Here is a 25,610-nt window from a genome sequence, read left to right as displayed (position 1 = left end):
CCTACATGGTTTCTGATGAGAAATTGGCACTCAGTTTCATTGAGGAGCCTTGGTATGTGACAAATCGCTCTTCTCTTCTTGCTTTCAGAATTCTTTCTTTAACTTTGGCATTTGAAGTACTGATTAGTACTGTCTCAGAATAGGTCTATTAGGGTTTATTCTGTGTGCAGTATGTTTCACTTCTTGGATATGTTGTATCTCAAATAGTTGTACCACACTCTTCTAGCCTCCAAAGTTTCTGGTGTAATCGGCACTTAATCTTTTTGGCTACCCTTGTTTGTTGGTGAATCACTTTTCTCTTACTGCTTTCAGAATTCTCTCTTTCTCTTTGACATTTGTCAGTCGGATTAGAATACATCCCGGAGTAGGTATTTTAAGGTTTATTCTATTTGCAGTATGATTTGCTCCTTGGACATGTATATTTTTATCTTCCATGAGAGTTGGGAGAATTTTCAGCCATTATTTCCTCAAATACTCTTTTTGCTTCTCTTCTCCTTCTGGGACACCCATGACACACATGTTTGTATGCTTCCTGTTGTCATTCAAATCCCTGAGGTCCTGCTCAATTTTTATTTTTATTTTCTTTTTTTTTCACATGGGCAGGCACCAGGAATTGAACCTGGGTCCTCTGGCATGGCAGGCAAGCGTTCTTGCCTGCTGAGCCACCGTGGCCCGCCCCCTGTTCAATTTTTTAATATTCTTTTCTCTATCTGTTCTTCTGACCGTATGATTTCATTTGCCCCATCTTCTAGTTCTCTCATTCTTTATTCTGCCTGTCCAAATCTGCTGTTGAATGCTTCTAGTATATTTTTAATCTCTACTATTGTGCCTTTCTTCCCCATAATTTTGGTTACATTTCTTTTTATACCTCAAATTATTTATGCCCACGATTGTTTTCTTACCATCATTTCTCTTTATGCATCCTCCCTTCATCTCCTCGAATTGATCTAGGAGATTTGTTTGAATGTCTTTCATTAGTTGTTGCAAAGTCTGTCTCCTCTGAAGTTTTAATTTGTTCCCTTGACTGAGCCATATCTTCCTGTTTCTTAGTATGGCTTATAATTTTTTGCTGATGTCTAGAAATTTGATTATCTTGATGAGTTATCTCTGAAGGTCAGTTTCTCCCTCTTGTCTGAGGTTTTATTGTTGATTGGCTTTATGTTAAGGCTCTTGGCCCAACTGTTTGTGGACCTTCAGAATAAATAGCCTTGGTTTCACAATTCATATCTTCTCAGCTCTTCTTCATCAGATTCTTACCCTGGATATGCACAGTACAATTTTTGAGATTGCAATTTTTGTGAAATTGTTTCACCTCTAGAAGAAAGCTTCCTTTCCACTGTTCCTTCTTCAGAAATCTTGATCTGTTCTGTGGTGTGCTGAATTTTCTCCCCAGCTCCTGTGTCTTGTTCACATTCTCTCCCTCACTCAGAGCCTAGTTGTCCTTATACTTTTCAGTCTGGAACCCTCCTGTTTTACAGAAGTTCAGTCTAACCCCTCTTTCTCTCTCTCTGAGACTTTTCTGCCTCTATTTCTTCTTCTTTAGGGTCTCCTGCCCCAGGGAGCCAGATGGGGTCAATCAAGAAAGTGGATGACTCCAAAAAAATCTGTTTGCATTTAGGTATTCCACCCAGTAGGAACTAGAGAGTGAGTGCACCACTAGGCAATCTCTGTTCTCCCAAGGTTTCTCTTTATCTCCCCCTCCCCACTCCAAGGCCCTTTTGTATGCAGCAATCCTCAGAGGTTTGTGTTCTGCCCTGGGCCTCTGTGAACTTGGGTCCATCTGCCTGGATATATGTGGGGCTCTAACTCACTGCTATGAGTCCTTCCTCTGCCTCTGCTCAACTCCGAAGCTGCATGGGAACAAGTGAGGGGGAGAGAAAGAAGGGGACCAGTCAGTCTGCGATGGAAGTTTCCTACATGATATTTTTCTCTTTCTTTGAGTCAGTGTTTTAGAAGTTTTCCTCCAGTCAGTCCATCTTCCACACTTCTAAGCATGTGAGATTAGTCCTTTTATTTACTAAATCTTTAGGGATGGTTTTCAGGGCATGTCCTATGTCACCATGTTGATGACATTACCTTCATGAGTGTCTTTTATGTCACCTAGAAATAAGTTCTGTCAGTCTGCGGCAACCAGTATTTTTTACCAGACTTGAAGTAAGCTGGCAAACACAATTTAGGAAAAAAATATCTACCCTGGTATTGTAATCTTGGAGCTGAGGCACTCCTTTGTTGCATCCTAGTTGCAAGGCTACATTAATTGGGGAAGAAAATATTAATAATATAAAATATCACATTGCATTTGGGTTCCAGAAAAAACAGTCAAGAATCACTATTTTTAAAACTGTTCTACTACAGTAGAAATTAAAAAGAAAAAATAGTGTGATTCTCTTAACCCCACAGTCATAAACGTAAAAAAAAAGTATATTGAATACAATATACTTTAAGAAAAAGTCACTGAATAATTACTAACTAATAACACTTAACCCTTATTCACTTTCTTAATTACAACACTGTTCAAATGACTTATATAGATTAAGAAATTATCTGCTTTGTGTAATTTATCATGCGCATTGACATCTTCACATTATATAGAGGATCTATCCATGACAGAAAAGTATTCAAGGCTGATAAGTTGGTCAGTTTATTTATTTTACAGCAGGATAATTCTTAGCTCCTGGTTGGTTGCCAGGAGTGTGAGAATAGAAAGTGTAGGCAAAGCGAAATGCGTTTTTAAAATTTATCCTTAGATTTCCTACTATAACTAGCAAGTACTTTACTAACTAGCATTTTCCTTCCATTCTTAAAGGGAAAACTGGCATTTAAATTTTTACTTTATTTTTAAAGAGGGACTTGTAAATTGTTCTTCCACCAATGCAAATTTCGTCATCCAATGGCTGCTTTGTCCTGCCTTCCCTTGGTCCCAAATTGTAGAGACTAGAGTCTTTCTTCCCACATAAGCATCCGCCTTATCCTTTAGAAACTCCTCTTAATATTCCTTGTTGCTACCTAAAGCTGTTTTCAAATAGAACTCACAGTTTCCCAAGGTCGATTCCAAAAGTGTCAGTGGCATCTCTGGGCACTGGGAATGGAAGTCAGGCGCACTGTCATTGGCTGTAAATATATACATCCGTGGTGCCTGGAATAACTTTCTTTTCAATGCTTTATGTGTTTGAGAGCTGTGCCACACCCAAATCAACTTGCTTCCCTACAAATGAGCCAATATAAAGATATATACTGCCTTCTATTTTAAGATGAGCTTCAAAATTCAAAGCTTTACATGTCGAAAAATCTCATATTCCTCTTAAAAAAGCAAATCAGATGAATAAATTTAAGATGTTGCCCAAAGAATTATATCCTTCTAGGATTTGGAATTATGCAAATATTAAACCACTTAGTCTTTGGAATCTGTGTAGTGTTCCCAGAGAGTCAAATCTGACATTTGATAGGCCTGTTCTGAATCTCAGTTACATTACCTGTTTTGATTCCATTGCTGCCAAGTGCAGATTCTCTAACTTGTTCATATATATTTGTGAATTAGGCAAAATCTAGAGATAATTCTTTCATCTATATATACACACATACAGCACCATTACTATCTTTTCATGAATAAACAGGGGTAATACATTTTGATATCCTGGCATTAGCATTCCTTTCTTACAAATTGTCTTCCTTTATGGAGCCAAGCAATTAAATATTTAGAAAGCTAAATGAGTCAGGTCTAAATCTGTGAACTAAGGCAAAGCAGACTGGATTTTACTGCTAGTTCTGTCAACTGATTTATGACCAACCGAGTGGCTCAGGTACGTACATGTGCTTTGGCTTGGTGTCTGCTTTTTCTCTGTGGCTTGACACGTTGTGTGTTTCCCAGCAAAGGCTTTATATAGTCTGAGATTTTACCCCCCACCCTTCCTCTTCTGCCACCTTCGACATCATGGTGTGCCAGAGCTATTTTCTGTCCCTCACTTTTAATCCCATTTTCTAAACCTTTCTCATTCTACCCTCAAGCTGATTTACAGTCTAGAAGGAAACAAATAATGGTTGCAACCCTTTAGCCCCATCTATAAAAGTAAGCAGTTTTATTGGTTTGTAGAGATGGAACACTGAACTGCTGCTATAAAGTTGGGGAAGGATGTGTTCAGTTATTAAATACCATACAGGAGACATAAGGACACCACTAAATGGCTCCTCGATAAATTGTAACTGTTCCCTGTACTTTCTTCACACTTCGTTTTTGTTTGCTGTTGTTCAAAATTTTAAAGAATCAGCAACAGGACATAGAGGAAAGAGCAGTCAAAACCACTATGCCTCAAATTAGGAGACCTGAGTTCTGGTCCTGGTTACCACTATGTACCCCCTTACTAGCTGTGTGACTTTAGGTGAGACCATTCAACAGCCAAGTGCCACTTTCCTCATCTATAAAATGAGACGTTTTAGGCCAACTCTGCAGTTTTTAATGGGGTTCAGTGGACTGTAGAGGTGCTTCAATGGTTCTGCAAATATCTGATTTCACAGGTTTTGGAGTTACTCTAAGCACGAACCATCCACAAACCCAAGTAAAATTTATTTTTGCTTATCCAAATATTTTCATTGCCCTCAATGATTGACAGAAAGATTTTCTATTTTTTTAATGTTCTGCTGTTAATATATCTAGATGCAAAGTTCTTTTTTAAAATTCTACTTAGGATTCATTGAGCTTCTCAGATCTGAGAATTAGAGTCTTTCAACAATTCCAGAAAGTTCTCAGCCATTATATCTTCAGATATTGTTTCTTCTCTTTTCTCTCTCATCTCTTTCTAAAATTCCACAATAGATTATTTCATTTTGTCCTCCATGTCTCTTACCCTCTTTTTATATTTTCCATCTCTGTGTGTCTCTGGATTGTATTTCAAAGAATACCTTCAGATATGTTTCTACTTCACTGGCTCTTTTTATCTGTGTCTAACCTATTTAACCCATGCATTGAATTTTTTTTTTTTATTAATTAAAAAAAGAATTAACAAAACAATTAGAAATCATTCCAATCTACATGTACAATCAGTAATTCTTAATAACATCACATAGTTGCATATTCATCATTTCTTAGTACATTTGCATCAATTTAGAAAAAGAAATAAAAAGACAACAGAATAAGAATTAAAACAATAATAGAAAGAAAAAAAAAAAACAAAAACAAAAACAAAAAACCTATACCTCACATGCAGCTTCATTCAGTGTTTTAACATAATTGCATTACAATTGGGTAGTATTGTGCTGTCCATTTCTGAGTTTTTATATCCAGTCCCGTTGTACAGTCTGTATCCCTTCATCTCCAATTATCCCTTCTCTTTTTTTTTTTTTTTTAATTAACGGAAAAAAAGAAATTAACCCAACATTTAGAGATCATACCATTCTACACATGCAATCATTAATTCTTAACATCATCACATAGATGCATGATCATCATTTCTTAGTACATTTGCATTGGTTTAGAAGAACTAGCAACATAACCGAAAAAGATATAGAATGTTAATATAGAGAAAAAAATAAAAGTAATAATAGTAAAATCAAAACAAAACAAAACAAAAACCTATAGCTCAGATGCAGCTTCATTCAGTGTTTTAACATGATTACTTTACAATTAGGTATTATTGTGCTGTCCATTTTTGAGTTTTTGTATCTAGTCCTGTTACACAGTCTGTATCCCTTCAGCTTCAATTACCCATTGTCTTACCCTGTTTCTAACTCCTGCTGAACTCTGTTACCAATGACATATTTCAAGTTTATTCTCGAATGTCCGTTCACATCAGTGGGACCATACAGTATTTGTCCTTTAGTTTTTGGCTGGATTCACTCAGCATAATATTCTCTAGGTCCATCCATGTTATTACATGGTTCATAAGTTTATCTTGTCTTAAAGCTGCATAATATTCCATCGTATGTATATTCCACAGTTTGTTTAGCCACTCTTCTGTTGATGGAGATTTTGGCTGTTTCCATCTCTTTGCAATTGTAAATAATGCTGCTATAAACATTGGTGTGCAAATGTCCGTTTGTGTCTTTGCCCTTAAGTCCTTTGAGTAGATACCCAGCAATGGTATTGCTGGGTCGTATGGCAATTCTATATTCAGCTTTTTGAGGAACCGCCAAACTGCCTTCCACAGTGGTTGCACCCTTTGACATTCCCACCAACAGTGGATAAGTGTGCCTCTTTCTCCGCATCCTCTCCAGCACTTGTCATTTTCTGTTTTGTTGATAATGGCCATTCTGGTGGGTGTGAGATGATATCTCATTGTGGTTTTGATTTGCATTTCTCTAATGGCCAGGGACATTGAGCATCTCTTCATGTGCCTCTTGGCCATCCGTATTTCCTCTTCTGAGAGGTGTCTGTTCAAGTCTTTTTCCCATTTTGTAATTGGGTTGGCTGTCTTTTTGTTGTTGAGATGAACAATCTCTTTATAAATTCTGGATACTAGACCTTTATCTGATATATCATTTCCAAATATTGTCTCCCATTGTGAAGGCTGTCTTTCTACTTTCTTGATGAAGTTCTTTGATGCACAAAAGTGTTTAATTTTGAGGAGTTCCCATTTATTTATTTCCTTCTTCAGTGCTCTTGCTTTAGGTTTAAGGTCCATAAAACCGCCTCCAGTTGTAAGATCCATAAGATATCTCCCAACATTTTCCTCTAACTGTTTTATGGTCTTAGACCTAATGTTTAGATCTTTGATCCATTTTGAGTTAACTTTTGTATAGGGTGTGAGAGATGGGTCTTCTTTCATTCTTTTGCATATGGATATCCAGTTCTCTAGGCACCATTTATTGAAGAGACTGCTCTGTCCCAGGTGAGTTGGCTTGACTGCCTTATCAAAGATCAAATGTCCATAGATGAGAGGGTCTATATCTGAGCACTCTATTCGATTCCATTGGTCGATATATCTATCTTTATGCCAATACCATGCTGTTTTGACCACTGTGGCTTCATAATATGCCTTAAAGTCAGGCAGCGCGAGACCTCCAGCTTCGTTTTTTTTCCTCAAGATGTTTTTAGCAATTCGGGGCACCCTGCCCTTCCAGATAAATTTGCTTATTGGTTTTTCTATTTCTGAAAAATACGTTGTTGGGATTTTGATTGGTATTGCATTGAATCTGTAAATCAATTTAGGTAGGATTGACATCTTAACTATATTTAGTCTTCCAATCCATGAACACGGTATGCCCTTCCATCTGTTTAGGTCTTCTGTGATTTCTTTTAGCAGTTTTTTGTAGTTTTCTTTATATAGGTTTTTTGTCTCTTTAGTTAAATTTGTTCCTAGGTATTTTATTCTTTTAGTTGCAATTGTAAATGGGATTCGTTTCTTGATTTCCCCCTCAGCTTGTTCATTACTAGTGTATAGAAATGCTACAGATTTTTGAATGTTGATCTTGTAACCTGCTACTTTGCTGTACTCATTTATTAGCTCTAGTAGTTTTGTTGTGGATTTTTCCGGGTTTTCGACGTATAGTATCATATTGTCTGCAAACAGTGATAGTTTTACTTCTTCCTTTCCAATTTTGATCCCTTGTATTTCTTTTTCTTGTCTAATTGCTCTGGCTAGAACCTCCAACACAATGTTGAATAATAGTGGTGATAGTGGATATCCTTGTCTTGTTCCTGATCTTAGGGGGAAAGTTTTCAATTTTTCCCCATTGAGGATGATATTAGCTGTGGGTTTTTCATATATTCCCTCTATCATTTTAAGGAAGTTCCCTTGTATTCCTATCTTTTGAAGTGTTTTCAACAGGAAAGGATGTTGAATCTTGTCGAATGCCTTCTCTGCATCAATTGAGATGATCATGTGATTTTTCTGCTTTGATTTGTTGATATGGTGTATTACATTAATTGATTTTCTTATGTTGAACCATCCTTGCATACCTGGGATGAATCCTACTTGGTCATGATGTATAATTCTTTTAATGTGTTGTTGGATACGATTTGCTAGAATTTTATTGAGGATTTTTGCATCTGTATTCATTAGAGAGATTGGTCTGTAGTTTTCTTTTTTTGTGATATCTTTGCCTGGTTTTGGTATGAGGGTGATGTTGGCTTCATAGAATGAATTAGGTAGTTTTCCCTCCACTTCGATTTTTTTGAAGAGTTTGAAGAGAATTGGTACTAATTCTTTCTGGAACGTTTGGTAGAATTCACATGTGAAGCCATCTGGTCCTGGACTTTTCTTTTTAGGAAGCTTTTGAATGACTAATTCAATTTCTTTACTTGTGATTGGTTTGTTGAGGTCATCTATGTCTTCTTGAGTCAAAGTTGGTTGTTCATGTCTTTCCAGGAACCCGTCCATTTCCTCTAAATTGTTGTATTTATTAGCGTAAAGTTGTTCATAGTATCCTGTTATTACCTCCTTTATTTCTGTGAGGTCAGTAGTTATGTCTCCTCTTCCATTTCTGATCTTATTTATTTGCATCCTCTCTCTTCTTCTTTTTGTCAATCTTGCTAAGGGCCCATCAATCTTATTGATTTTCTCATAGAACCAACTTCTGGCCTTATTGATTTTCTCTATTGTTTTCATGTTTTCAATTTCATTTATTTGTGCTCTAATCTTTGTTATTTCTTTCCTTTTGCTTGCTTTGGGGTTAGCTTGCTGTTCTTTCTCCAGTTCTTCCAAATGGATAGTTAATTCCTGAATTTTTGCCTTTTCTTCTTTTCTGATATAGGCATTTAGAGCAATAAATTTCCCTCTTAGCACTGCCTTTGCTGCGTCCCATAATTTTTTTTTTTTTTTTTTTTTTTTTTTTTTTTAGAGAGAGGGAGGAAGGGAAGGAAAGACAGAGAGAGAAGGAAGGAAGGATGGAAGGAAGGAAGAAAGGGAAACATCTTTAAACATTTTCTTGTTTTATTGTATTTTGTTTGTTAGCTTGTTTTTTACATGGGCTGTGGCCGGGAATTGAACCGAGGTCCTCCGGCATGGCAGGCAAGCACTTTGCCCGCTGAGCCACCGCGGCCCGCCCGTCCCATAAGTTTTGATATGTTGTGTTTTCATTTTCATTCGCCTCGAGGTATTTGCTAATTTCTCTTGCAATTTCTTCTTTGACCCAGTCGTTGTTTAGGAGTGTGTTGTTGAGCCTCCACGTATTTGTGAATTTTCTGGCACTCTGCCTATTATTGATTTCCAACATCATTCCTTTATGGTCCGAGAAAGTGTTGTGTAAGATTTCAATCTTTTTAAATTTGTTAAGACTTGCTTTGTGACCCAGCATATGGTCTATCTTTGAGAATGATCCATGAGCACTTGAGAAAAAGGTGTATCCTGCTGTTGTGGGATGTAATGTCCTATAAATGTCTATTAAGTCTAGTTCATTTATAGTAATATTCAGATTCTCTATTTCTTTGTTGATCCTCTGTCTAGATGTTCTGTCCCTTGATGAGAGTGGTGAGTTGAAGTCTCCAACTATTATGGTATATGAGTCTATTTCCCTTTTCAGTGTTTGCAGTATATTCCTCACGTATTTTGGGGCATTCTGATTCGGTGCGTAAATATTTATGATTGTTATGTCTTCTTGTTTAATTGTTCCTTTTATTAGTATATAGTGTCCTTCTTTGTCTCTTTTAACTGTTTTACATTTGAAGTCTAATTTGTTGGATATTAGTATAGCCACTCCTGCTCTTTTCTGGTTGTTATTTGCATGAAATATCTTTTCCCAACCTTTCACTTTCAACCTATGTTTATCTTTGGGTCTAAGATGTGTTTCCTGTAGACAGCATATAGAAGGATCCTGTTTTTTAATCCATTCTGCCAATCTATGTCTTTTGATTGGGGAATTCAGTCCATTGACATTTAGTGTTATTACTGTTTGGATAATATTTTCCTCTAACATTTTGCCTTTTGTATTATATATATCATATCTGATTTTCCTTCTTTCTACACTCTTTTCCATATCTCTCTCTTCTGTCTTTTTGTATCTGACTCTAGTGCTCCCTTTAGTATTTCTTGCAGAGCTGGTCTCTTGGTCACAAATTCTTTCAGTGACTTTTTGTCTGAGAATGTTTTAATTTCTCCCTCATTTTTGAAGGACAATTTTGCTGGATATAGGAGTCTTGGTTGGCAGTTTTTCTCTTTTAGTATTTTAAATATATCATCCCACTGTCTTCTAGCTTCCATGGTTTCTGCTGAGAAATCTACACAAAGTCTTATTGGGTTTCCCTTGTATGTAATGGATTGTTTTTCTCTTGCTGCTTTCAAGATCTTCTCTTTCTCTTTGACCTCTGACATTCTAACTAGTAAGTGTCTTGGAGAACGCCTATTTGGGTCTAATCTCTTTGGGGTGTGCTGCACTTCTTGGATCTGTAATTTTAGGTCTTTCATAAGAGTTGGGAAATTTTCAGTGATAATTTCTTCCATTAGTTTTTCTCCTCCTTTTCCCTTCTCTTCTCCTTCTGGGACACCCACAACACGTATATTTGTGCGGTTCATATTGTCCTTGAGTTCCCTGATACCCTGTTCAAATTTTTCCATTCTTTTCCCTATAGTTTCTGTTTCTTTTTGGAATTCAGATGTTCCATCCTCCAAATCACTAATTCTATCTTCTGTCTCTTTAAATCTATCATTGTAGCTATCCATTATTTTTTCTATGTTTGCTACTTTATCCTTCACTTCCATAAGTTCTGCGATTTGTTTTTTCAGTTTTTCTATTTCCTCTTTATGTTCAGCCCATGTCCTCTTCATGTCCTCCCTCAATTTATCGATTTCATTTTTGAAGAGGTTTTCCATTTCTGTTCGTATATTCAGCATTAGTTGTCTCAGCTCTTGTGTCTCATTTGAGCTATTGGTTTGTTCCTTTGACTGAGCCATATTCTCAATCTTTTGAGCGTGGACAGTTATCTTCTGCTGCTGGCGTCTGGGCATTTATTCAGATTTCTCTTGGTGTTGGACCCAGCAAGGTTGTAATATTTTTCTGTGAAATCTCTGGGTTCTGTTTTTCTTATCCTGCCCAGTAGGTGGCGCTCGTGGCACACGTTTGCCTGCGGGTCCCACCAGTAAAAGGTGCTGTGGGACCTTAAACTTTGGAAAACTCTCGCCGTCCTGGGGGTTCACTAGCCGAAGCGGCTTGAGCCGGCCCTCGGTCCAAACGCAGGGAGGGTTGCTGGTCGCCGCAGCCAGGGAAAGAGCCCATCCGAATTTCCTAGTCGGCCCTGGGCAACAAGCGTGGCGGGAGGGCGCCAGCGGCAGCGGCCCGCCCGAGAGAGTGCACGTTCCCCGGGAGTCACGGGTTTGGAAGGGGCCTCCCCCACCCGTCACCGTTCTCTGCGGCCTGGGGGTTTCCGATCCAATTCTCTCAGTTGGTCCAGGGGCTGCGCGTGGTGTGGGCGCCAGTCGCCTTGGTTTCAGGGGACCGCCTCTCCAATTCTCCCAGCCGGCCCGGGAAGGGGGAAGGGAGTAACTCCGGCCGCTTGCCACCCCGCCCGGTAAGGCCCGCGCGCCTCGGCGATCTCACCCGAGCTGCTTCTCTCAGCCAGCCAGCCGTTCCAGGATGGGGTATGCTGTCTTTTTTATCTCTGTTGTGGCTTTGGGCGCTTTCTGTATCGTTTCTACTCCCCTAGTAGGTGTCCTGGAGAAGAAACTAAGATCCGCGCATCTTACTAAGCCGCCATCTTCCAGGAAGTCCTGAAGTTTTTTTAACCCATGCATTGAATTTTAATTTCAACTGTATATTTCTTCATTTCTAGATATCTAGCTATGGGAACTTTCTTATCTGTAAAAAGGGGAAATAATAGTATCACGAAAGGATGACTGTGATGATTGAATGAGTTAAGATATGTAAAAATCTTAGTATAGTATCTGCCACATAGGAAACACTATGCAAGGGCTAATTATTTTTAAAAAAATAAAATAAAATAAGGAGAATTTTAATGCTACATATTTCTAAATTGTTTAAATTTTTAAAAATTCATAACATATTTACTTTCCAACTTTACTTAAAAGCACCTAAAAATAGAAGGAAAATTATTTTAATCTTAAGCTTGAATTAAAGTAAAACTGAAGACCTATTTGTTCCAGTTGTTTCTTTCCCATATATTGCTTTCTTCTAATACTGAGAGCTTTCTGAATCCATTTTTAAAAAAGAGAGAGACTGCAGACTGTATTACCTTTCCTTGTCACTTGCAATTCTGTCCAAAATGAAATGTAGCTAAGTCCATGGCTTACCTAGATTTCTGTAGTGTGACAGATCAGCCTCTGCCTAAAAGACTATTCAAGTTACTTAATTTCCCCCTTGGTGGCCTCATCCAAGCTAGTGGCAATGAGGAGGGCACTGGCCTAGGCACAGCTTGTGCATTTCCCAAGGATACCATCTCTTGGGTGAGTAAAGGGCTGGTACAACCGTTGTTAAAAAGCAGGCCCAGAGAGAGAGAGAAAGGAAAGGGCTGAAAGAGGAGCCTGTATGGGAACACATATCCATTCCTATCACAGGGATAGAAGACCCTAGTTTTATTGCAACCTCCTCATCTTTGAAATTGAGACTGGAAGCCTGACGGACCTGAGTGGCGGGAGTAAATCTGGGTCAAAGCCTAGAAATGCAAGGTCAATCAACCTCTGGTTCTTTAAAAATCACTAAAACCTGGTCTACCACACAGCTGCAGCCTTCAAAGTGTGTAAGGCATACGGAGGGATGAGGGAGGGAAATAAAATAAGAACTTGAACTGAATAATTCAGAATATTCAGTTACACTAAAACCAGAATGAGAAAGACAAATCTTTGAATGATTTAGAAAGAGCATTGTCCCCAAAACAAGAAGACCTGGGTTCTATTAGATAGCACCCTATAAAACTGTCATTTTTATAGGCCAAATGGTGAAATATCACTAATCTCATATGGCTCAACCTACAGTTCCAGCTCCATCTCTCTGTAGATCCCCGAGTTTGGGGCAAAGGTCCCCACATCTAGTCCAAAGGGCAATGCCTGCCCTACGTAGTTTCTAGGGGTTTTGCAATGACTGATCTAAATCAGAGAATATTTACTAAGCACCTACTGTGGACAATTTGGGGGGAAATAAAGATGACTAAGGTACAACCCTGGCTGCCAAAGAGCTAGCAGCCTAGTCAAGAAATTAGGGAAACAGAGTTGGAGATGGTAAGTAGGAGAGGAAGCAATACATTCTGCTTGATTGTGGGTTGTTAAAGAGACAAGGGAATTTAAACTGGGTCCCAAGGGATTAATAGAAGCTTCCTAGGCAAAGTGGAAAAGGCATCTCTAGCAGGAGGAATAGCTTGAGCAAAGGCACAGAGATGTAAAAGTATATGGTGGGCTTACCAACAGTGAGCAGTCATTTGGGTCTGGAATGCAGACAATGTGAAGAGAGGGGTTGCATGAGGCTAGAAAGCTTGACAGGGCAAGTAGTGCCAACATATAAAAGTGATTGGATAAGACTGCATCCAGAAAAACCGTGGAAAAGCACAGAACGGTTTTACAAATGCTAAGTGCAATCCACCTCAAAAATTCCATTAAAAATTCTATCCCTTCCCTATTCTCACAAAGGGTTTGTTTGTCTAGCCTCATAGATTGATTTGCCAGATTTCTTTATAAAGTTTCTCTCTTCTCTGTAGGGGAAGTGGAATCCAAGTAAGTGGATCCAAGTGAGTGAAATGTGGGCACTTTCAAAGTGTTGAGGAGTGGCGAAAAGGAAGTAATTCTGTTTGGCTGGGGAGGACACTGTTCCAAAACTTCAGTGTCCCCTTCTCCAACATCACTTATCCTGATCTCCCCCAAGAAACAAGTGAAACAAGTGATCTCCCCCAAGGAAGCAGAGGATTGATGAAAGCACTCTCACCTCTTCTACTCTCTCTCTTCTGCAACCCTGAAAAATCTCCCAGAAGAAAGTCATATTATGTTGACAAACTTAGTCATCCTCCTTTTTTCCCTGTTACCAGCCTGTCTAGTCCCAAAGAATCAGGTTTGGGGCACTGTTATCTTTTGGAAGAGAAAGAGAAGATTCAATCACCATCTTCTTCCAGTTATTTTTTTTTTTTTTTTAAATTTTTTTATTAATCAAAAAAAAGAAAAGAAATTAACACAACATTTAGAAATCATTCCATTCTACACATGCACTCAGTAATTCTTAGTATCATCACATAGATGTATGATCATCATTTCTTAGTACATTTGCATCGATTTAGGAAAAGAACTAGCAAAACAGCAGAAAAAGATATAGAATGTTAATATAGAGAAGAGAATTAAAATAATAATACTAATAATATATATATATATAAAAAGGAAAAAGAAAAAAACAAAAACAAAAGATACAAACACACAAACAAACAAACAAAAAACCATATTTCAGGTGCAGCTTCAGTCAGTGTTCCAACATAGTTACATTACACTTAGGTATTATTGTGCTGTCCATTTTTGAGTTTTTGTATCTAGTCCTGTTGCACAGTCTGTATCCCTTCAGCTCCAATTACCCATTATCTTACCCTGTTTCTAACTCCTGCTGGTCTCTGTTACCAATGATATAGTCCAAGCTGATTCTCGAATGTCGGTTCACATCAGTGGGACCATACAGTATTTGTCCTTTAGTTTTTGGCTAGACTCACTCAGCATAATGTTCTCTAGGTCCATCTATGTTATTACATGCTTCATAAGTTTAGTCTGTCTTAAAGCTGCATAATATTCCATCGTAGGTATACGCCACAGTTTGTTTAGCCACTCGTCTGTTGATGGGCATTTTGGCTGTTTCCATCTCTTTGAAATTGTAGAAAATGCTGCTATAAACACTGGTGTGCAAATGTCCGTCTGTGTCTTTGCCCTTAAGTCCTTTGAGTAGATACCTAGCAGTGGTATTGCTGGGTCATAATCCATTCTGCCATTCTATGTCTTTTGATTGGGAAATTCAGTCCATTAACTTTTAGTGTTATTACTGTTTGGATAATATTTTCCTCTACCATTTTGGCTTTTGTATTATATATATCATATCTGATTTTCCTTCTTTCTACACTTTACTCCATACCTCTCTCTTCTGTCTTTTCGTATCTGACTCTAGTGCTCCCTTTAGTATTTCTTGCAGAGCTGGTCTCTTGGTCACAAATTCTCTCAGTGACTTTTTGTCTATAAATGTTTTAATTTCTCCTTCATTTTTGAAGGACAATTTTGCTGGATATAGGAGTCTTGGTTGGCAGTTTTTCTCTTTTAGTGATTTAAATATATCATCCCACTGTCTTCTAGCTTCCATGGTTTCTGCTGAGAAATCTACACATAGTCTTATTGGGTTTCCCTTGTATGTGACAGATTGTTTTTCTCTTGCTGCTTTCAAGATCCTCTCTTTCTCTTTGACCTCTGACATTCTAACTAGTAAATGTCTTGGAGAACGCCTATTTGGGTCTATTCTCTTTGGGGTGCGCTGCACTTCTTGGATCTGTATATTTAGGTCTTTCATAAGAGTTGGGAAATTTTCAGTGATAATTTCTTCCATTAGTTTTTCTCCTCCTTTTCCCTTCTCTTCTCCTTCTGGGACACCCACAACACGTATATTTGTGCGCTTCATATTGTCATTCAGTTCCCTGATTCCCTGCTCAAGTTTTTCCATTCTTTTCCCTATAGTTTCTGTTTCTTTTTGGAATTCAGTTGTTCCATCCTCCAGTTCACTAATTGTAGCTTCTGTCTCTTTAGATCTACCATTGTAGGTATCCATTGTTTTTTCCATTTTTTCTTCTTTGTCCTTCACTCCCACAAGTTCTGTGATTTGTTTTTTCAGATTTTCTATTTCTTCTTTTTGTTCAGCCCATATCTTCTTCATGTCCTCCCTCAATTTATTGATTTGGTTTTTGAAGAGTTTTTCCATTTCTGTTCGTATATTCAGCATTAGTTGTCTCAGCTCCTGTATCTCATTTGAACTATTGGTTTGTTCCTTTGATTGGGCCATATCTTCAATTTTCCGAGCGTCATCCATTATTTTCTGCTGGTGTCTGGGCATTTGATCAGATCTCCCTGGGTGTGGGGCCCAGCTGGTTGAAAGGTTTTTCTGTGGAATCTCTGGGCTCTGTTTTTCTTTTCCTGCCCAGTGGGTGGCGCTCGTGGCGGTCGTTTGTCTGCGGGGCAGTCGGCCCGGGAAACCGCGCGTGGAGGCGGGGGTCGCTGGCCGTGGCTTGGGGGAGTGCCGGTCCAAATTGCCCAGCTGGCCCGAGACGCCAAGCGTGACGGGAGGGCCCCGCTATCCAATGTTCCCAGTCAGACCGGGGAGCCACGTGCGTGGAGGGGACCCCAGACGCCAGCCACCCCAGCCGGGAAAACGTGCACCCCTCGGGTATCTCACAGCAGTGGATTCTCCCTACCCGTTCAGCCGTTCCAGAATGGGGTACGCTGTCTTTTTTGGTCTCTGTCGTGACTCCGGGAGCTGTTTCGTATTGTTTCTGTTTCTTTAGTTGCTTTTCTGGAGGAGGAACTAAGACCCGCGCGTCTTACTAAGCCGCCATCTTCTCCGGAACCCAGTTATTTTTCTAGTGACCAGCAGTGGGTTTATATGATCCCACCCAAAGCTCAACTCTTTCCACACAAATGTCACGCAGTCTTGGCAAAGCAGTGGATGGAATTTACGGTCTTGGAAATTGATACCACCCTATTCCACTAAAATTCTCCATAGAGTAAAGAACATTGGCTTTGGAGCCAACCACAGTAAGATTCTGGCTCTGCCACTTACTAGCTAGATAAACTTTTGCAAGACATGTAACTGATCTGTCCTGTAGTGCCTCATTTCTAAAATGGAAGCAATCACACCTTAGACTCCAGAATCATGGTTGACAGTGATAATATATGTAAAGCATCTGGCTTTACACAGAAGATGCCCAAAACATTGTAGCTGCTACCATCATTTTCATCATCATTATCATCACCATTATATTAAGGGTTTGAATTTAATGCAGACCCTCTACTGGTCTCACCACTTCCTTCTTAGTACCCTCCATTCTGTTCCCTGTATGGCAGTCAAAGTTGTCTTTTATAAACGAAAAACAAATCACATCCCACATTATTTATAACTCTTCTCTGGCATTGTGAATAAAATCCAAGCTCCTTCTCATGATCGCCAGGGCCCAGTTAAACCTGATCTCTGCCCTCTTCCATCTTCAACCCCATCACATTACACTAGCCTCACTGCCCACTCTGCTGTAGCCATACAGGCCTTCTCAGTTCTCTGAACAGCGCAAGTTCTGTCTATCCCAGGGCCTATGCCCCTGGAATTTTCTCTGCCCACGAGGAGCCCTCTGCCTCCTCCCTCTGCAGTCTTTGGTTGCATCTTCTGCCATATTTTCTAACCACACTACCTTGCTATCACTCCATTCCTTCATCTTCACCAGCCTCATTCCTACTTATCACTGTCCATAAATGATACATGATTTTTTTTTTTTTTTTTTTTTTTTTTTTTTTTTTTTGCTATCTGAATCCTCCAATAGAGAGTAAACTCCAGGAGGCCAGGGAGACACTTTGTTTTGTTCACTACTGTAGCCCTAGTGCCTAGCCCAGCACTAGACAAAGTGTTCAATTTATTATTGTTATTATTATTAGGGACCACTTCAGGTGTTGTAGTGCAAACAAAAATACAAATCTAGCATCATCTTTTACCTCAGGACCTCAGGGAAGTTAGACTTTCCTTACAGTGATTGCCATCCATTTCTCTTTTCAGAGCATTTAACTAATTTCTAGGGCATCAAAACTAAAACGTTCTCTTTTCTGTATCATACGAATTTTACATAACAAGCATGTACTTTTAAAATTTATTTTATTTATTAAATGTACCAACATACAAACACCAACATTCTTACATATGATCATTCCATTCTACATATATAATCAATAATTCACAATGTCATCACATAGTTGTATATTCATCATCATGATCATTTCTTAGAACATTTGCATCAATTCAGAAAAAGAAATAAAAAGAAAACAGAAAAAAATTCATACATACCATACCCCCTAACCCTCCCTTTCATTGATCACTAGCATTTCAATCTACTAAATGTATTTTAACATTTGTTCCCCATTATTTATTTATTTTTAATCCATATGTTTTACTCATCTGTCCATAAAGTGGATAAAAGGAGCATCAGACACAAGGTTTTCACAATCACACAGTCACATTGTGAAAGCTATATCATTATACAATCATCTTCAAGAAACATGGACAAGCATGTTAAAATGTGTTTTAATAGACATTTCCTGTAAACTCTGCATTTTAACAAGATCTTCAAAGGAAATTAATCTGATCAAATGAATTTATTTTAAAAGTAATATTCACAATGAGGAAAGGACCAACAATCATCTTAACATTCTTGAGGGTACTAATAATTCAAAAGCGGACAACTGCTAATCAAAGGGCGTTACCTGACATGTAAGAAGAAGTTCTCGATTAATTAAATTATTTTCCAGTTAATCTGATATTTAAAAATGTGATCAAGTAAAGTGAAAATATTCAGGCAGTGTCCCTTGGTTAATTCTGGTAGGATCCATAGTCCCTGGCACATAATAGGCACTCAATTATTTTTAATACAAGTTTCTGGAAACCTTCTCTAGCCTAAAAAGCAATCATACACATTTGAAACTTTGAAAATGACTGTATCTGATTGTTGTTGCTCAGAGGTAAATGACTAACTCATGAATATCCTACTTAGGATACTATTTCTTGACAGATTAAAATCTTCATTTGGTTTTGTTGTTAATTTAAATGTATGTCATTTTCTCTGAAACAGTTCTCTCCCACACAGTTATTCTCCTCCTCTCTCCCTCCTTCTTTTCCTTCAAAAGCTCCTTCTATTCCTTTTTATTACCTAAGCTGATGGTGGCATCACTTTTCTCAAAACCCATTTTCTTTGTGTGCCTGTTTCCCAGGGCCAGGAGAGAAGGTGACACTTTCTCATTTCTACTGTCCTTTCTAATCTCAATCCTGAGCCCAGCTATGCTAACTTCCTTCCATTCTGTTACCAGAGGCACTGACACCCTTTTCTGCTCTGTGCAGCCTCTGTTGTCAACCTTGGAGACTGCAGTGCCTATTTTTATGACTAACATTCCTCACACTCACTCACAAAACCTTATCCTGAACACCATTATCACCAGGACTTCTCCTCCAAGCTAGGGAACACTGGAATTCCAATGTACCCAACAACCTCCCATCTTTCTACTTCTCCTCCATCTGTTCTTTCTACAAACATATTCTTTTTCTCCTTTTGACTTTTAGTTCTTGGCACAGCACTGGCCTCATTGGTTTCTTGACCCATCACCCTCTCCAGATTTAATTGGTTTCCCTTCTTTGCACTCACTTCAAAGTAAATCAGTTCAATGTTTTCACTAGTTTTTTTCTAATTTCTGGTCACTCATATCTTGCCAACCCTCAATCCTGAATAAATTGACAGTCTGATTTATCTGTTATTGCTCCCAAGTAGCTAAACACTGCTGGAGATCAACTACAAAGCCGAGCTCTATAAATTCCTGTAGCTTTCTTGAATATGATATTTAGGTCGTGGGAAGAAAGTAATGTGATTAAACTAACTAATCCCCACTTCTACTCTGTGTACACTAGGACTTTGCTGTATGAGTTTTCTCTTTTACTTTCCGCACTGTACCAAGCCCCATGTGCCAATAAAAAACAACAATAACAACAATAAACATGTACTGAGTTCCTACGATGTGCCTGCTAGTGTACTAAGTGCTTAAAATAAACCATCTCGTTTAATTCACACAACAAACCAATTATTTAATATTATTATGAGGAAACTGTGGTTTTAGAGATCTTGAGTAACTTAGCCAAGATCGCCTAACTAGTAAGTGACATCATCTTATCCCCATGCTACTCAGTCAAGGTAACATTCTCTCTCTGTTTCCTTTCATTACTAAACTTCTTGAAAAAAAAAAACTCACTTCCTCCTTCTCCACTCTGTGTGGTCCACTGAAGGTCCTCTGAGATTCCCACCATGTTTACAGGACTCTCTCCAACGTCGCTAATCTCCAGCTGGCTCACTATAATACTCATTGCTGACTGCTCCTGCTTTTTGAGATTGCCTTCTCTCTTAGCCTTCATAATATGGACTCTTCTTTTATTTGCTTCCTACTCTGGTCTTCTTTGCTAACTCCTTTTCTTCTCTTACCCCTTAAATGTAACATTCCCCAGAGTTCCATCTCTCCACAGCTTTCTCTTCCTTTTCTACGCTCAGTTGAGACAATCTCATTTGCTCCCACGCCATCAACTCTCACATCTTTACAAAAGAACCATATATCCATGTAGCTTATTCTGACCTCTCTCATCCCCAACCCGGCTACACTTCATGCTGAATTTCCATGTAACTGTTCATCAGTACTTCAAACTCAATCTGCCCATATCGAGCTCATTATCGCTCCCTATCAATGTACTACTTCCCACTGGGTCTCCTGTCAATAACCACTGGCACCCCTTTCACTTTCCTCTGTTCCCCTCCTGCCTCAGTGCAGAGCTGGTACACTCACTTCCAAAAAGAAATGTGGAGGACGGAGCCATCCCTGCGCCCACCGCACCTCCCCAAAAAAGCTGGGAGTGAAAAGACTTGGACATTAATCCTGACTCAACAACTCAGCTACCATTTGACTTAGCAGAGCTGGAGCTGGGATTGCTGGGTCTTTTTCCATTCTAATACCAAAAGACTATGAAATGCCTTTGGCATTACCTTTACTTACTGCTTATTAGTCCCATCAACTTTGTGCTAGTTATTGTATACATACAATGGAATATTATCCAGCCATAAAAAAGAACAAGTTCTGATACATTTTACAATGTGAACAAATCTTTTACTCTAATATTGAATGCAATAAGCCAGACACAAAAGGAAAAATACAGTACGATTCCACTTATATAAAACACCTAGAATAGGCAAATACATAGATGCAGAGAGTGGGTTAAATGTTACCAGGGACTAGGTACTGAGGGATGGAAAGGGGAGTGTGCTGGTTTGAAAGGAAGTATGCTCTCTAAGAAAAGCCATGTTTGAATATAAATCCCATTTCATAAGGGTAGAATGGTCTCTGTTCAATATGTATGTTTGAAACTGTGATCGGATCATCTCCCTGGATGATGTGATTTAGTCAAGAGTGGTTGTTAAACTGGATTAAGGGATGACATGTCTCCACCCATTTGGGTGGGTCTTGATTGGTTTATTGGAGTCCTATAAAACAGGAAATATTTTGGAGAATGAGAGATTCAGAGAGAGCAGAGAATGCTGCAGCACCACGAAGCAGAGAGTTCACCAGCCAGTAACCTTTGTAGATGAAGAAGGAAAGTGCCTCCCAGGGAGCTTCATGAAAACGGAAGCCAGGAGAGAAAGCTAGCAGATGATGCCGTGTTCGCCATGTGCCCTTTCAGCCAAGAGAGGAACTCTGACTGCATTCGCCATGAGCCTTCTCACTTGAGAGAGAAAACCTGAACTTCATCGGCCTTCTTGAACCAAGGTATCTTTCCCTGGATGCCTTTGATTGGACATTTCTATAGACTTGTTTTAATTGGGGCATTTTCTCAGCCTCAGAACTGTAAACTAGCAACTCATTAAATTCCCCCTTTTAAATGCCATTCCATTTCTGCTGTATTGCATTCTGGCAGCTAGCAAACTAGAACAGGGGGTTATTACTTGGTGGGTACAGAGTTTCTGTTTGGATGATGAAAAATTTAGTAATGGGTGTTCATGTTGGTAGGACAAGATTATGAACTTAATAGCACTGAATTATATGCATGATAGTAGTTAAAATGGGAAATTTTGTGTTGAGCAGATGTTACCACAACAAAAATTTTAAAAACAAACAAAAAAAGAGCCTGTTGACTATAGAATAAAATTCAAAATCCATACTGTAGCATTCACAAGCCCATTGTAGTCTGGTCCCAACAGAGCATATGAAACACAACTCTCTCTAAATTGTGCTACAAATATGTTTGTTAGAAAATCTGTAACTTACTATTTATATAAAAATTAATAGTGGATCAATCAAAGTTTGGACATAAAATATTGAACATGATGTTTTAGAAAATAGTATAAGTAAATTTACTACAATCTTTAAAGCAGAGTCAGTCTTTTGAAGCAGGATACAAAATCCAGATGTTCCAAAAGAAAATATTGATTAAATTTTACCACCTAAAATTTGAAAACTTCTTTGTGCCCAAAAATGACATTAACAAAATCTAAAGATAAATGACACTAAGGATTTTTTTACTTTTTTGTGTGTGTGCTGTATGGTGGGGGTCACATTTCTTTCTTTTTCCATGTGAATATCCCATTATTGTAGCACAACTTATTGAATTTTTTATGTTTTTTTTCCTTTGTTTGTTTTGCTTGTCTATTTGTTTTTGGAAGTGCATGGGTCAGGAATTGAACCCCGGTCTCCCACATTGCCGGCGAGAATTCTACCCTTGAACTACCTTTGCACTCCTGGCACTAAGGACCTTTAAAAATGTTTATTCTATTGCCATATGTACAATCTAACATAGCTCCTTTTAATTACATTAAGATATATATTTCAGTGCTGTTAATTACACTCACAATGTTATGTTAACATCACCACCGTACATTACACAAATATTCGCACCATTCCAAGTAGAGACCCCATACATTTTGAGCCTTAACTTCCCACTCCCTATCCCTACCCCAACCCTGATAACCTACATTCTACATCCTGTTTCTAAGAGTCTGCTTATCCAAATTATTTCAAATCAATGAGATCATGCACAATTTGTCCTTTTATATTTGGCTTATTTCATTCAACATGATGTCTTCAAGTTTCATCCATGTTCCCACATGTGTCAGAACCTCAGTCCTTTTTATAGCTGACTAATACCCCATTGCATGTATATACCACATTTTATCTGTTCACCATTGATGGACACTCCGGTTGCTTCCATCTTTTGGCAATATTGAGCAATCCTGCTATGAACATCGATGTGCAAATATCTGAGTCCCTGCTTTCAATTCTTTCGGGCATATATCTAGAAATGGGATTGATGGGTCATATGGTAATTCTGAGAATTGCCAAACTGTTTTCTGCAGTGGTTGCACCATTTTACACTGCCACCAGCAATGAATGTGTGTTCTTCTTTTTCTGCATCCTCTCTAACACTTGTTATTTTCCTTTTTTTTAATAGCAGCCATTCTAATGGATCTAAAATGGTGTCTCATTGTAGTTTTGACATTTCCTTAATAGCTAATGATGTTGAGTATCTTTTCATGTGCTTTCTGGCCATTTGTTTATCTTCTTTGGAGAAATATCTTTTCAAGACTTAGAACTACACTACACAAACAGTGAACCTAAGTTAAATCAGGGACTACAGTTCATAGTTCAATTATAAAAATGTGCTTTGTCATCGATCGTAACAAATGTTTCACCACAATGTACAGCATTAATAAAAGGGTGGTATATGGGAGTCTCCTTTTTTATCCATAATTGTTCTGTAAACCTACAACTTCTCTAATAAAGAAAAAAAAAAGACAAACCATGATGAATTTATTAATGTACCTACGTCAAGGAGCACATATTCAACAAAGTACACATCAGAGGACGAGACCCTTAGGATCTATACAATTGTTACACGAGATCTGACATATCACATTGGAACCAAGGAAAGGAACCTGAATATATTCCCTGTGTGAAGAGTGGCATGACCAGTCCCTTGAGCTAAGAGTCCAATGACATCTGCAGGCACAAACCTGAGGTGACACTAACCCCCTAGTGCAAGGGGTGGCAATGTAGCAGTCATAGGACATCATACTGATGAAGAAAACCTCTCTAGCTGAAAAAAAGACAAAGAAGACCTGGGCAGCACACTCCAAGAAGGAGATGGATTTACTGCACGTCAGGGAATTCCTGATGGTTTTTGGAATAGTAACCACGACGAGGTAACACATATCTAAGAGGGATAAATTGCTAAGAAAAAAGTATATGTGAAAGTAGAGGTGTGAGTCACTAACAATGACTATGAATGTGATAAGATTACACATAAGTGCCCCAGGTAAATCAGTAATAACAGCAAAGCAAATAAAACCTGAATATCCTGTTTCTTGGATACCTCTACAAGGATAAGTTCAGAAAAAAAAAAAAGACAAGGGAAAAAGTTGCAATTCACATCACAGACCAGGGTAAATTTCTTAATTTAAAACAGTTCATAAAAACGAATAATTTACAGAAGTTGGCCACGAATATGTTTTTTAAATGCTCAATCTCACAAAATAACTAAAGAAACAAAATTCAAAACATAAGATTTTTCCACTTTTTAGAAAGGCAAACATTTTAGATGATGACACCTACTGCTGCTAAGATGTGGAGAAAAGGGCACTAACATGGGTTCTTGATGGAATTATAAATTGAAAGAAACCTTCCAGGAGTCAATTGGGCAATATTTATCAATATGATGCATGTATTTTTTGATTCAGCAATCAGACTACTAGGAATTTACCCTACCAATAAATGTATAAAGGTTTTCCAGAATCACAACAGAGAGAGAGAGAGAGAGAGAGAGAGAGAGAGAGAGAGAGAGAGAGATGGAAGAGAGAGGGAGAGAGAGTTGTCAATTGCAACATTGGTCATTAGGAAAAAAGAAAAGAAAAAATTGGAAACAGCCAAAATGTTGACCAATAAAAGACTGGTTATGGTATAGTCATATGTTTGAATGCTATTTAGAATAATTGCATAATTATAAGAGTAGCATAACACTACTATTATAGCATAACAGTAGCATAATGCTACTAGTAAAATAATGTTTTTTTCTGACGTGGAAATGTTCGTGATACAGTGTTAATCAGAAAATGTAAAGGCAGCTTGCAAACTATTATTTGCAATATGATTCGATTTTTTAGTAAAAAAAGAGATGTGTATGTGTGCAATATTTCTGCATAGAAAAAAGAATGTCAGGATGTACAGAATATGTGCTTTCCTGTCATTTACAAATTTCCTAAGGGCATAGGTATCATTTAAAAAGTTTCAAACTTTCTGTAAAAAAGAGAAACATTTAAATTATCTGGGCCCTTGTAGAGTCCCTATTGAGTAATAAAGTCCACATCACAGAGGTTTTATAATAAGTAATGATTGACTAAGTATAACTCATTCAAAGTGCTACAGCGCAAATAAACAAACTGAGAGTTCTGTTAAGGATCTGACTATAGGAATAAGATATGCCCCCACATGTTTTAATTCATTCAATGCTCTGATTACTCATTTATCAAAAGCTGTCACTAAATATTGCCTAATCCATGTGTGTGGATATAAAAGTAAAATTGGAAAGTAACTTCCAGTGGCATTACTACTACCAAATATTAACTACAGGAAACCATATCATCAGAGAACAGCCCTTCAAATTACAATCTAGGTGAGTATTATAACCATAACGTAAAATATTTGCCATGTATCATTGGAAGAAGCAGAAAAAAAGTAACAGTGAAGTTTATATTGCCATATATTCTGAAATATTACTGATTTAACAATAGGAGAGTGAAGAGTAAATTTTAAGTATGCAAAATGGTGAAAAGAGCGTATATATTAAGGTATAAGATGTGTGGGTTGTTTGAAGAAAATGCTTATTTTTTTGGAATAGAATTTGAAAATATTTCCTGATTATACTTTTGGCATTACATAATTCTAAAAAAGCTGCTGTGACAT

At 38.1% G+C, this 25,610-nt stretch overlaps 1 protein-coding gene across 13 annotated transcripts in view; it reads left to right on the top strand.

The window, feature by feature from the left end:
- The window catches only part of IL33 (interleukin 33), a 122,575-nt gene that overhangs the window by 80,916 nt on the left and 16,049 nt on the right, over positions 1–25,610 (top strand). The window contains exon 3 of one of the 13 annotated variants that reach the window (XM_077148228.1): positions 21,154–21,425. The exons of 10 other annotated variants lie outside the window; for them this stretch is intronic. The gene's annotated coding sequence lies outside the window, so the exon portion shown is untranslated. Of the gene's footprint in view, positions 1–13,570; positions 13,601–21,153; positions 21,426–24,842; positions 25,321–25,610 lie in introns of those variants that run through there. 2 more of the 13 variants (XM_077148229.1, XM_077148230.1) reach the window with 2 other exon arrangements.

The sequence above is a fragment of the Tamandua tetradactyla genome, chromosome 2 (assembly GCF_023851605.1).
Source record: "Tamandua tetradactyla isolate mTamTet1 chromosome 2, mTamTet1.pri, whole genome shotgun sequence".
In the NCBI taxonomy this organism is placed as follows: Eukaryota; Metazoa; Chordata; class Mammalia; order Pilosa; family Myrmecophagidae; genus Tamandua; species Tamandua tetradactyla.
Note: the sequence above shows the minus strand (reverse complement) of the source record. Positions and strands in the feature narration are given on the sequence as shown.